This window comes from Simochromis diagramma, unplaced genomic scaffold, assembly GCF_900408965.1.
Source record: "Simochromis diagramma unplaced genomic scaffold, fSimDia1.1 OVJJ01000618.1, whole genome shotgun sequence".
In the NCBI taxonomy this organism is placed as follows: Eukaryota; Metazoa; Chordata; class Actinopteri; order Cichliformes; family Cichlidae; genus Simochromis; species Simochromis diagramma.
The window spans coordinates 9,107,010-9,121,612 of NW_024387423.1; the positions used below are offsets into that span (position 1 = coordinate 9,107,010).

Sequence of the window (14,603 nt, forward strand, 5' to 3'; positions counted from 1 at the left end):
AAAAGAAACAGGGGATAAGAGCGAAACAGAAAACAGTGTTGTCAATAGGACCCCCCAGTGAGGAATTTCAATTTCATATATCTAATTATCCCTGTCAGATAGAAAGAAGTGACAAAAAGCTGTCTTTGTTCTCTGTCTTTATCTCCCGCATCTCTCTCAATTAATTTCAGCATACGAATATGACTAATTGTCTCTCTGCAGCTCTGAAGCCACATAAATAATAATTTCGACCCGTGTTTGAGGGAGGGGTGGGATGTTCGTGCTTCAGTTTATGATATTTGGACACAATGGTTTGTGCATAATTCAGGTGATCACGTTAGCAGGCCGATCCAACCTCTCTGTAGACATCACCCTCTGCCCCACAGTCTTGTAGTCCGCATAATACCTCTATACTTTCCCTCTTTTGTAAACAAAAGCGTTATGTCTCTCATTTCTGTCACTGGGCTTGTTTCTTTGTTTAGAGTGGTGATATTAGCATCATAATCAGACAGAAAGAAAGAGGCGGCAGTGATGGTTGATTTATGCATGGTTTATGAGGAGAGACCAGCTAAACCAGTCAGCATCTGCTATGAATTTTCCAACATGTTTAGGTTTAGACATTCATGTTATAACTGAGTGATTTCAACATATAGCACTTTAGTAACTGATCTCTTTTCATTGGTTCATTTTCAAACTTGGGCGCTTTCAGTAATAGGCCTTTTTTTTTTTACTATTTATATTGTAATTACAAGAAGCACTCAAACTGCTCTTACAACTTTTTCCCTTCATCCAAATTTCTATACCCTTAAAGTATTGCACTTTGGTTTGTGACTCTGACGACTGTATAATTAATTGATATCCTATTCACTCTAAGAGACCTTGTCATTTCCCGCGTATCAAGCAAACAAAAAAAATATATCAAGTGAGGACGAAGGACGAAAATATGCGCTCGTGAAAAGATGTTTTATCACTTACTGACACTGACATAAAAAGCTCTTGAAGGATGGCGCTGAAGTGATGACATTTGTTTATTCACTCAAATGTGCCTAAAAAACAATCAGCACAACCTAAACACAATGAGCCAAACATCTGAAACCCGTCTAAACAAAGCGGCAGTCGAGCCTGTGCACTCCAACCATAAAACATACTCAGTCATTCACTCAAAGTGAGAGAGGGAGGGCAGCGAGGAGGGGGAGCGGGGGGGATGGTATTGTTACATTTCATTAGACACATTCCTTCTCTGTGGACTCTTGACCAGTTGCCATGGCAGTTCAGCTGACCACATTTCATATCAACTTCTCTTTCTCTCGGTCTCTAAGTCTTTCTTCCTTTGTTCTTTGTTTTATTTCGGTTTTAAACCAAATGATTTTAATGACACTGCTCTCTTCAATACAACAGTATATTCCAGACATTATAAGAGATAGATTTGGCACTCAAGACTCCATTGCAACAGCAAAGATAGTGGTAGAAATATAACTTCCATGAAATCGAAAAAGCTTTTTAAAACTTTGTTTTTGAGGCATAACGGGTTGTAACTAGCATCTAGAAAAACTTCAATTCAATAAATATTAAAATGCCAACAAGATTTGACTCGTTAAGTCGTTAAGGACCAGTCACACAGGCCTAGAGTTCAGTCAGCAAATGTGCGAAACACTGTTTGTGGGGGGAAAATATGTCTTCCCCAACCAGGTGTGGGTGGCTGCTGGAGGTTGTTGGCAGTCGCTATGAAATCAATTACTAAAGCCCCATTCAGGTGACCTGTAGTTACCAGATGGGTTACTGGTCTTGAAGGAAAAGAGTTTTACAACTAGTTGATGAGTGGTTGCTGGAGGTGGCTGGCAGTTGCCAGTATGAAATTGGTTGCAAAGAGATAAATGGTGCAGCATTAAAACCTCCTTGGGATTGTTTTGGTCACTAGCAGGTTGCTGTGGTTGCCACCAGTTTGCATGGAGGAGGCCAACTTGTCTGCAAACACTAATAAACTATTTGCCAAGGGGTAGTGAAAAGTGCTAGGCAGAGAGGAAATGGAGAATATTTGCTTTAAAAATAAATGTTGCACCTTACCGTTGCGATAAAATATTGCATCAATAAGGCACAACTTTTACTTTGAAAGTGAATGTTCTCCACTTCCACTTGCCATTACCCTTCTTCAAATTTCTGCACAGCTTGGAGATTAGATGGTTAAGGTTTAGAGGAAATTCACTGTCTTACATGCAAATTGCGAATGACCATGCCAATATGCAACCAAATAAATCATAGATTTTTGGAGGTTTTTTGGGGTAGCTACGCTCTTTGTGACCAATTTCACCTTGTAAGAGCTAGCAAAGTCCAGTAAAGGCTAGCAAAGTCCAGACACCATTTGCCAACCAGTCAGTGAACTGAGCTTGCCAGGAGGTTGCTTGTTGGTTGGACTCTAGGGACTAAGCCATTTTGATTCAAGATGAACAGCTGAAATATTTGTGGTTCTGCTTAAATGCAAATAAGATTTGCAGATCTGTGGGAATATTTATATCTCCAGTATTCAGCAAACAGCCAAAATGATATATTATGACATTCTGCTTACAGGTAGGTGAAAACCTTTAGTTACCTATAGTCAAGCGTCATCGGCAGAGAGATGACACTCGCGGTTATTCGGCAGCTACTTTCAAAGAATCAACCAAAAATGAACAGCAGAACCAGTAAACTGCTATGACAATGGTGCTACACTGATTCAGCAGTTTCAAATCTGCAGTAGCTTCATCTGCTTGAGAGCACCCCAAAGATGTAAGCAAGTGCACTTACCAATTTGTTGAGCTTACTGTATCCATAATGTGATTAGCAAGGCAATTGTTCAAGAGCGTTTATAGGATAAGTCACATGTTGATCGTGTCTGCACACTTTTCCACATGCCACACACCTGTGGGGTAAAGCAAAATGGAAACTTTATTTTGGAGCATAATATTCACAATTTAATAATAAGAAAGTAATAATAAAGACAGCTTTATGTTACATTAAAGTGAAAAATAATACTGAAAATGAAACAAGTGGTTTGAAAAAATATCTTGTAGGTAGCACTTTTCTATTAAACTTTGCTTTAACACAACATCCAGGCAGGCAGCTTTCTTTCTCAACATTTGCATATTTTGGTGAGTCAACATCCTGAATCAAAAAAAGTGCCGCCAATAAAAGCGTAACACTATGCAAAAATCCTTCAGGACGAAGGTCATTATTGACACCTGATGTAGCTAAACCCGAAAATGGAACTGAGTCGCAGTCCAGCATTCATATTAACAAAATGCAACCTGTCATTCAAATCCAGGGGCACAGTTAGTCCAACTTTCCAAGCACCCATTAATTAGCATTTTTCCATCAACAGTCAAGTGTTTGCTAAAAAAAAAAGGGGGGGAAAAAGGACGATAACAGAGGGAGACGAAATTAATTTGCATTCAGTGTATAAATAGTTCCAGGACAAGGGCTGTTAAGTTTGAAATTAACATGTAAACAGTTGGAAAGTCTGCCCTGCTACTCCCTATCCCCTTCTCCTTAACCCCCACCTCTGGTTCCCTTTTAGCGCCTTGATAAATATACATAAAGCCCCACACAAAGACCGCCTTGTTCCTTCAAATGGGCTACTTTTTAATGGAGACATATATTTCCAGGATTATATCAGCATTCAGTTGCAAATTTTGAGTTTTTAATACTCCAGTTGGGACAGTCTATGAATAAGAGTATCATTTGAATGCAAGGGAACACCTGGTGCTGAGGGGCTGGGCTTGGAGGGGGTTTTGAGCTGACCTGGTGACAGTGCCAAAGCTTCACTTGTTCCCAGAGTTTGCATTCAGATTCTCCCAGACTCGGTCATCGCTATGATACTGTAGAGTGAACATTTCAAGTTATTCTCCTGTCTTATAAATGCCAAAGACATGGCGCGATGACGGCTGCTACATTTGAAGTTGGAAGCGTGAACAGTGTGAGCTCAAAAAGTTTGAAACTCTTAAAGTGGAATTATCCAATATTGCCACGCAGCAGCTGAGAATTTCTTTTATTTCTGAAGTAGTGTTTTCAGTGCCGTGATCTGTCGTACAAATATATATTAACTACATTTTTGCTTATGAACCTTTGAAAATCATCATTATTATTTTACTTTTGCAAACACCTGCTGCTTCTGGTTTGGCCGATTGGTTAAAACACAAACAAGAACTCTGAATTCAAAACTGTTACGAGAAAACAAAGGGGAAATTTAAAAAAAAAAACTTTCAGCTGTGCTTTTTTTGTTGTACATTACTTGGCTGCATGAGAACAGAAAGAGGTGAGGGGGAAGGTGGTGGTGGTGGTGGTGGGGGACTGTTTGGAGGAGGAGAGAGGCAGGGGTACAGGGTCTATTCGTATGCACCCCACATCCACTCAACACACAATCAGGCCTGTATTGCGTTTTGCAAATTTATACCCAGGATGTTGGTTTAGAGTGTTTCCCTGAAAAAAAGAAAAGGAGAAGGATTTTTTTTTTTCAAGTAAGTGTCTGCTTTCATGAGCAAGAGTGATTGAGGCACACAAACAAACCTTTGTTTCCTAGCTCACAGATGCAAGGCCCGAGCTCTGATTTACACCCTACCCCAAGACACATTTCTACTTATTTTTAATACGTTGCGACTAAGACTTTATGAAAAATAGGCTTATTGAACACTCAACGTCATTTGTGGTCACCCCTCAAAAAATAAATAAATAAATAAAATGGTAATGCATGAGGAAATCACACTGTTAGCAATATCCACTCCACGCTGTGTATCCACTAGCCATTCAAACCAGCCTGTCTTCTCCCTCAAAATATTTGCACAGCCTCATGTTTGCAGTGACGGGAGAGCTGTACTCATGAGAAGACAATCCATAGCGAGACGCAGGCAGTCAAAGTCAAAGGCACGGAAAGCTGAAGCGAAGGGGTACTGAAGTGTTGAAAAGTTCGACACTGATTCGATGTGAATATTCATGTTTGGGTTTTACTACAGCAAATCTAATAAGGCCGTGCAAACACTTATATCACATGTCATCATAAAATATCAGTTTGGCTATATTTCTTCTACTTTCACCAAATGTTGTTTACAAAAAGAAATTGTATATTTGTGCAATACTTGCAATGTATTCTGCATCAGAGGAGTGGCGATGTCTTGACTAAATGTTTGCCACATCAAATCAATGTGTTATATTTGAGCTGAGAACACGGTCAAGTCGGTGAGGCTGCTGACAGCATGTTTACGTCAGTCCCAATTAATAATTCGTTTAATGATTTGAGCCCTTGACATGTGGCCCTCGACAAATGTGGGCAGGAAAATGCACACTCGGTGCCGTTTGCATAAATCTACCGTTTCAGCTCGAGCTGAGGGGGAAACAGAAGGACAGGAGAGAGTGAGAGAAAGCGAGAGAGCGCGCGAGAGAGAGGTGAGGGAATTATAGGACTCAGATGTGTGTGATTGGCGGTTCCCTTGGCTCCCAGGGTTAGAGAGTTCAGAGAAAAGCCGATTATTGCTCTCCCTCAGGTCAAGCCTTCATAAATAAACACGGGGAGAGCCTGAGGCACCGTGTTTTAGTATGATTAGCATATCATACAGGCTATCGACATGGTACTTATCATATTACAGCGCAGCCGTCCTCTGAGCACACGGAGGTTACATGTATGGGGCTGCTGAGCATACATCTCTGTTCATTAGAAGGCTCCTCGGGGAGAGAATAAATCATATCAGCACGTGGTTATACCAGCCCAGGCGTTTGACTCCGCCATACAGCGGATGTTAACCAGAGCCTTTAATAAGCTGGAGAAGAGCTGACAGTTAGCTTCAGACTGATGAACAGCGGAGGAGACGAGGGGCAACGATAGGGAGGATTGATAGTAGGAGGGAAGTACACTGAGAGGCAGAACTGTGGTACATGAAACTAATCTCTGGACCACTTTTCTGACACCTTACACTTGTGCTGGCCTCCTGAGTGTTTGGACCTGACTTCATCCTGGACACTTTTGAATCTGCATGCCAGCTGCATGTTAACTAGGTCCATTATGTCCTCAGCATTACAATTAATCTTACAATGAACCTTAAAGTTCTGCATGATTACCAATTACATGTTGGGACTAAGATACCAGAGGCCTTATTTCATTACAAAATATATAAGTGAAATGAAACAAAAGGTACCATTTATATATATAAAAAGACAGAATTAGCATTAGTGTTTTTATCAAAGACGAGCAAATGACTAAACAAACTACTGAAGCTTCATCTGGATTCATCACTTGGCATCTGAAAAAGAGTACTCTCACCTGCCCAGTAGAGGTGGGTGGATCGATCCAGATATTGATAGTACCGATACAAATGCTGGTATCGGTATCGGATCGATACTATCACAATAGGATCAATACTTTGATACTATCTTCTAAGTTCAGTGTGTAGCCCAGTGAATTGTGCTTAAAGGTGTTTTGTTGTGTTAATTTGCTTGTGGTAAAGTTGTCATTTAAGCTAGTTTCTGTAAAGCTCAGTGAACAGCAGACACACAGCGTGCACAGTTCTATTCTAACAATGAGAAATTGTGGCTGGATTTACTGAGGAGAGTCAGCCTGTCAGGATAGTGCAAACCATGAATGCTGCATGTATCAACAAGTACCAGTTCCAACAAAGTTAAAATAAAAATGCCTGCTGGTTTTTAAAAAAAAGTAAAACTGCTTTTTAAAGTAAGAAAAAAGTTTAAGTTACCAAATCTAACATAAGAAATGTCCAACCTGACTTCAGTCTAGGCGTTTTAGTAAGACTGGCAGACTTGAAGTCAATGACTGTGGTCACTGGCTACTTGGAATTGTGATCCGGTGTAATAAAATATGAAAAGGGTGACAGATTTTGGTGCAGTGAACAGAAAAAATAATGTTTCTATGGATGATAAAATTAGCCCAGAAGGAATTATGACTGTGTCTTAAAACTGCACGGGATGGAAGTCACCCCGATTCTCAGACACGCTGCTCAGATTTCAATTTACGGCAAGCCTTTTCTCCTTAGCTACACAAGCTCAGCTCACAGACCAGGGGCCACAATTAGCAGCTAGCCATTCTGACCAGGGAGAAAGAGTTAATGACATCCGCACCTAAGCCCTCCTAAGCCTAGGGAGCCGGGGCACCGAGGAGCCTCAGTGCTCTCCTCCTTCCAGTCAAGCGTGGCCTCTTTAGGTGGTCCGCGCACACACTGGAGGGGATGATATATTCTAACTGGTATTAAAATATCCTCCAGGAGGCCGGGCTGCCGGGGATGGCCAGCTGGGTGGATATACAGTAAGAGGCTACAATGCAAAAACGGGGATATTGGATGGGTGTTTTTCTTGTTTGGGCTTCATGGTGGTGGCACAAAGCTGGGATCAGTCAGGATGCCATGTTGCCTGGATAATCACACCCACCACTGGCATGGATCTTATGCCAGAGAGAGGAACAGCAAACATCAGAAGCATATATTTAGTTTTGAGACCTAACATTAAAAAATAGGAAAAAGTCTAAACAATATCAAGTTTAAGGTTTTTATTTGACCTCACCGGACTGTTTGCAAATTTCCTTGCATTTTTGTCTGCATACAGCACCGCGCAATAATAACACTTTATTAAACGATCCCACCACGTTTCCATTTACTCCATCACGTCCATGCCTGTGTGTGCATTTCTCTGTGTGTTCTTAAGTGATGCCATCCCCTCGTGCCCACCCCTCAAATCCCCACACCCCACCCACCCATGCAAATTAGAACTTCACACACGGTGCGGCAAGCTGCTGGGTGCTCTGTGATTTCACACGACCAATTAAGGCCCTCTTGGCAGTTGTGTGAACAGTTTCATTAGAGGAGATAATATTGCAAAGTGAAATGATAAGCAATCATTATGATTAATGCCCAGACATTACATTGCTCGTTAATGAGGTGTAAATGATCTCATTATTTTTTGAAAGAGTACAGATTAGATTAAAGTGGAGTGGACAGCGCTCCTCGGTGTTCAGATAAGTTAGTGTTAATTAGGCCCAATCTCCAGGAGCAAATGAGCCGCAACCCTTTGGTAAACAATTAGGCTTCCATAGCCCTGGGCTAGATGGACAGGGATAGGCGACTGAATGGATAGATCACTGGAGAGATGGATGTTGATGGAGTGTTGAAATCTGAATCAGATTCATTATTAGCTTTCCACACAAAATCAGACAAATTGTGTGCCTTAGTGTACTGAACAACAGAGTGGGGCAGATATTTCAGGGTTTTAAATGTTCATTTCCATCTGAAGTAACACATATATACATAATACACGTTAAGATTGCGGTTTAGATTATTTTTCTCCCCTCCCTTCATATGTGTAATTGTGGAAAATTTAGCGTTTGGGTCTTATTATTAAACAGTTAGATTGCTGAACAGTGAGCAGCTGCTAAGGGTGAAATTAACAATAGATTTCAAACAGTCTAAACTATTGTATAGACTATAATAGCTTTCTAAGTCATACAGAAGTAAAGTATTAGCAGTTGGAGTTAAACTTTTTCTTCCTGCTTTTAGTACAAATCCAGCTGTTTGGTTACTATAATAATACTAATACTAATAATAAAAAGGCAGACCGCAGTTATTATAAATGTAGAACTGTCGATAATCCGAGCAAATACTTGTCTACTGTATCTTACATCTACTTTTTGACTACTGTACCTCGATTGTGTCCTAAATCAGGCAGCATGATTTCAAATGACAGTGAGATTTCATTGAAATATTAAGCACCAAAACCTTCAGAGGTAGTTTCATAAACAGCCCTGGACCTGGACCATATCAATGCAAGGCTGTCCGTCTATTGTACATGCTCTGAAAAACATACTCTGGAAAACAAATATCGCCATCATCACAGACTGTCGAAAGACTGCGAGAGATTTCCCGAGCTCCTCACAGCAGCCTTGCAGCTGCTTTCAAGGTAACAAAACCCACTCTCATTGGGTGCTTTAAATTACTTTTTGGCAACAAACTGAAAACAGGGAGAGAATTTGGAAGTGTTTTTATGTTTATTTCATGAAGACAGAGCTCAGCCTATTGATGTCAAATTATCATTTGTTGGGTCTTTATTGACTCAAACAAAACTTTTTTTAGAAGAAGTTTTTTTTTTGCCTTATGCACAATTAATAGAAACAAAAAAGACACAACGGCTTTTGTATTTGTGCTTTTGTTTTTGACTTTAGGAGTGAAATTCATTCATTCAACAAAACTAATTTATAATTTATTACAGTACTTTAAAGGATATGCATCATCAGGGTTTTATGATAATTTCAGTAAAACCGGGAAATCAGATTAGAAATAAAAGAAAATACGTGTTTTTTCCCCCCAGTGTTGATTAAAACTCTTTTTCCTTGAGGCGCTAACAGCAAAGCTTTTACAAAAACAACTCATGATGTCTCAAAGGTTACCGCAGAGTTCGTGTACTTTATCTAAAGACAGGCCGGACCAGGCACAGTGGGAAATGTCTGCTTCTGACGAAATTGATTTTACCGTCCTCGCCTTTTGTCTGAAAAGATATGCTTAGATTATGACGAGAGAAGCGATGCTGTAATCCCTCAACCAGGAGTTATGTTTCAGAGACATCAAGCCCTTATCGGTGATTGATAACGCTTAACTCAAAAACATATAGAAGCATTAGGAAAGTCAATATTTTGCCAGCGACTGAAGGTGACCCCTGGTTCCTGTGTTTGCGGTGTGTGCGTGGAGGGCTTTGATGGTAAATTTGTAAAGGTGGTTATGTGGGGAGGCTATTATGGATTTGCTATCTTGGCCTGAAGTGTTTGCGGCTGATTATGTGATTAAATCAATAATAATTTCTCTTTGGGCTCCTTTGCTCCTCTGCTTCATCTTCTTTTTCCTGTGTAGTTGAGTGGAACGGTGGGTGGGGACTGGTGTACACAAGTACAAATGTAGGCACAAACACACACACACAGGCACGGCAGAACAACTGCATAACAGATGGCACAATGGGCACACAGAAGGCTCAGAAAGTTTCTATAACTAGTATACGCAGAAATATATAAGTGGAAACATGGTAAAAAAAAAAAAAGGTAAATGTTTACAAAGTACAGTACTGTACACATCTTTAAAACCTGGAAAAAATCATGTTAAACCAAATAGCACGCTGAACAAGCTTTCACCAAAGACTTGTGACGTTCCTCAGAGATGCACAGCTCAAAATAACACCAAAGACGATGCCCAACACCTCAGCTGTCTTCACCTCTGTGTTCCTTCCATCAGACCACAGACCCTGGATTGGCGACTTGTGCCAGCCACTCCTTAGCAACCGCCATCAGTCCTCTCTCTGGTTTTGCCAGGTTTGTTGTTATGTCTAGACTGCAGGAAATGCAACATTACATTTGTTTACAACCAACAGGAACTAGAACCAGAAGCTGTTACGTGATTAAAGAGTGCTTCCCAGCGAGAGAGTGTGTGTGGCTCAACCCCCTGGGTTTGGCAACAATCGACTCAATACAGGCGAACCAAAATGGAGAAAGAGAGAGCTGCTGTTTCTATCAGTTAGATGAGCAGATTACATTCAACACTGTATTTTCTTAAGATTTGGGGGAACTGAAAGCAAGTAAGCGCGAGCCGAGCTGAGTTTGAATGCGATTGTTTTTTTGTCCTGTATTCATGCAGGTGTTTGTTTGGGCTTGTGACTGTTTATAATATGCATTTAGTGAGTCTGTGGCTGCGTGTGTGTGTGTGATTGTGTGCAGCTCAGTTAACTCACAATCCCTCAGCACCCTCTTAAATCTATACCCAATAAAAATCAGCACCGTCTCGAAAAACAAAACCCAGGGAAACATCTGTAAAACATCGATTTTGCAGATTGCAAACCAACTGCATGGCTAATGAGAAAAGAAATCATTTTTGATTAATTAACCTAAAAATTGGAGAATCTAAGCTGCCACCAGGGAGATGACAAGTGGTGCAGGCCCGATCACGCAGAAGGAGGAAGGACATACAGTAAAGCCGCTGAAGAAGAAGGAAAGCGCTCCAGGAATGCTAGTAGCTGAGGTATGGCTCCCATTACTGAGCCAAAATCACCAAGAGTCTTTGTGGTGATCAAATAGAGGAGTGAAATATTTTCCACTCAGTGATTGTGCCCATTTATTCAGGAAGAGAAAAAAAGATGTTGGTTAGCTATCAGCTTGCTTGGAATTCACTGCTTTACAGTGCGTTAGTTTCAGTTGTGTTATTTGAGGGAGGGGGTTAACCCGGATCACAGCAGCAGACAGATACAGACGCAGTTCAGATGTTTTCTGGCTGTAGTCACAGATGTGTCCCACCTACTTTGGATAATGCAACACACTCCCTTCCAGCTTTTATTGGATCTGCTTCAGTCTTTTGTCACTCTTGCTGGGACGCTGTTTATGGGTTGTAGCCTTAAAATACTGTTACGTAGGATTGTCACAGGAAAACTTTAGTATTTAAATCATATCCTCTCCACCGTGTGTAAATATAATTGTGCGAAGTCCTCAATATTACAAGGCCAATTAATAGAATGTGTTACTGCAACTATAGCATGCATTAATTATTTTTTTAATAGGTATAATTAGTAGGATTCCAACTTTTTTAAAACCAAACAAACTGTAAAATGGCAGCTGTTCAATGAACACGGTACCACATTTATGCAGTTTGAACAAAACACGCACTCATACTCAAGAGTTGTGTTCTGCTCGCACACACACAATTGAGGGAGGGTGTAGAGAGCCAAGTTGAGCTGCACTCACAACACAGCTGGTTGTCCAAGGTCAATAAAGAACTCGGAGTGTTTATTTGTCCATGTGTTTTATTTGCTTTCTAATACAGCAGAGGTTCAGATTTGAAAGATCTACTTGAAAAGAATCACAGTGTCTAAAGAGTGTGGGAAATTTCCACTCACCATAGAGGTTTTTCTGTCTCCCCTTCCTCTTTTTTCAATTCTATTAGTTTTTCATAATTCATTACCATCCTGCCTATTTCCCCCTGGTGTCTTCATTTTACCCCTTTTTTCCTCCTCGAGGAAGCACAATAGTCGTGCCCTAGCAGCTCACTAGGGTGTTGCAGTAACAACCTCCTACCCCTCTGATGGCTAGACAGTGGGCCATTGTAAAGCTGAATCGCCATGGATTTATGGCCATAGTCCTGAGTTCCCAGAATGCAATGTCACTCTGTCACGCCGTCATCAATCTGCTGTCTCTGACCAAAGACAAAGAGGGAAAAAATAGCCGCTCAGAAAAGTGGCACAACAGCGTGAGCGATACTTCTTTATGCATGATCTAATTTTTATCAGCTCCCTCTCCGTCCTAGGTAAAATGCGTGGGCACAAAGAGCTCCATTTAATCAAGACATGTATAGGTGCAATGACATGAGGCATCATCTACTATTTCCAGATTGAGCAATTAAGAACTGGCTGGTTGAGTGCCAAATGTGGCCTTTGCGGCAAATGAACACATCTTCTCATGCCAAACTTTTTCAAGACGTTTAATCTTCATTAAGCTATAAAACCTCCAGCACAGGAACACACTGACATCCGCTAATAACTCAACACAACTTTTAAATATGAAAAAAAATTGGTCAGAAGTTAACTTGATAGGAAAACATTTAGAAGTGTCTTTATCTTAACACTTTTTTTCTTACAAAAAAGTCTGTTGCTACAGACTAATTGCTGGAATCTCTCCTTCTTCTCCTACTTCTCAGAGTTATTCCACATGATCTACAAACCAATGTCTTAAACATCATAAATTAGCTTCAGAAAGAACGGCTGGAGTTTCTGTGCTTCTATTATGAATAAGAGAACCAAACCTACATCCTCATGATTAATGTGCTCTCAAACCCTTCTCATAGCCATGGTAACCAGGGCAGTATGCCACGCCGTTTAGAGAGTAAAAGTTGTGTTTTTTCCCCCCAAGTCTCTCACTGGTATCTCCTCATCGCCAAACACTTTACGCACTAGATTTTTGAAGCTGGAAAAAAAAACCTCACAGAATATTCTGCTTCTGCTAAATGTTGTTACATAACATGCTAACACAATAAACAGCAAACATGCTTACAGTGGTTCCACTTTACTTGTCTCTCTTCCCTCAGATGCTTTTGAAAATGTTATATAGAATATGTGAGATGAAAGGCCCTCGTGTCATGCTACAGTCACGACACATAAATCATAAGAGAAGTACAGGGATATTGGATTAAACAGCAGTAATTTCACTTAATAATCACATACGGAAACAGACACGACCGAAACAGATGTCTTCACGTGGCGTTCCCAAGCTGAGGTTTTCAGGGGAATTTATAGAAGTGGAAAGACTAAAGAGGCTTTTCACTGTAGGAAAATGCTATTGTAAGACCCGGGAAAGTCAACTAGTCATAAAGAAGGACAGTTTTTGTTTTTTTGTTTGTTTGTTTTCCAACCACAGGACTCAATAATAAATACATACAAGCTTGTGTTAAAAAAACAACTGAAGGAAATTCCCGAACATGATCAGTCATTTTTCTGGTAACTATAAAGGAACAACAATTGTGTAAAATACCTTATAATTGATTTTCACGCTATAAAAAGCATAAATAAACACATTTAATCTTTAAAAAGATTAAGAAGAGTTACATCGTTGTCTTGTGTACAAACTGCACAAAATAATATATAGGAGCCAAAAAAAAAAGAAGAAAAAACATGCTTTCAGGTAAGAGGAGCTTTTATATGCTCGCAGTAAAGCAGAGCATTCTTTTTTAGATGTCCATAAAATAAAATGCTGAATGGACTTATAGAGGCACGGGCAAATGCGAAGTGTGAACATTAAAAAAGAGGAGAAAGGGAGAGAAACTCACCCACTGTGATAGAGCTGCGATTATAAGTTTGCTGTTGATGCCTCGGATCTGTCAGCTACCTGATGTGTTCCTCCTCTAATTTACTGTGTCAATAACACTGCTCTGGAAACATGAGCAGCATGATACATGGAGACGGTTTGCGTGGACTTCATTCCAAAGTGCCAATTGTTGACAGTATAAAATAAAAAGGAAAAGTGCCATTATCTAAACCACCTCGCACACGCCTTTGCTCTTTGTAGCTACTGCCTTTTTTTCCCTTCTTTAATCTCCCCTAGTCACCAGTGGATGTAAACGCTGTTTAGTTTCCGCTTTACCTACTTAACTGTTTAATCTTCTAAGTTTCCTTGCTTAGTGAATTTTGGTGGAGAAGCTATAGACAAGTCGTATTTCTTTCTTTGTTTTTCTTGTAGCAACATAGCAACATGTAGCCAAACACTTGTTTGAAGAAAGTTTGATTTGCTTTCATTACAGTTAAGGACTGTTTTCTTAGACTAAAGACCTTAACAAGAGGCAACAAAGTTCAATTAAAGGGAGAGTGAAGAGGTGAGCATTGATTTAAAGACAGTATTTCAAACTGCACCCCAGAGTGCAGGGCAGGTCTCTCACACTGATGACACTAATTCTTAAGGGAAATTCATGTTAGTTGGTGTCTAGACGTTTTATTACTTGACCAGGGCACCAAAGGACAGCTAGCTTCTCATTTTCAAGACTCAACTAAGTATGTTTATGAGCAAAAAAGTTCACGTAAACACATCATTTTCAGTGTCACTTCAAGATGTGAAGTTCAGTTTATTAGTTTACTGATAATCACAG

General features: G+C 40.2%; 1 long non-coding RNA gene across 3 annotated transcripts in view; it reads right to left on the reverse strand.

Annotated features, from left to right (window-relative positions):
• The window catches only part of LOC120722177, a 60,275-nt gene that overhangs the window by 27,194 nt on the left and 18,478 nt on the right, over window positions 1–14,603 (reverse strand). For all 3 annotated transcript variants that reach the window (XR_005693368.1, XR_005693367.1, XR_005693369.1), the window contains one exon: window positions 2,761–2,875. This is a non-coding gene — a long non-coding RNA (uncharacterized LOC120722177). The remainder of the gene's footprint in view (window positions 1–2,760; window positions 2,876–14,603) is intronic.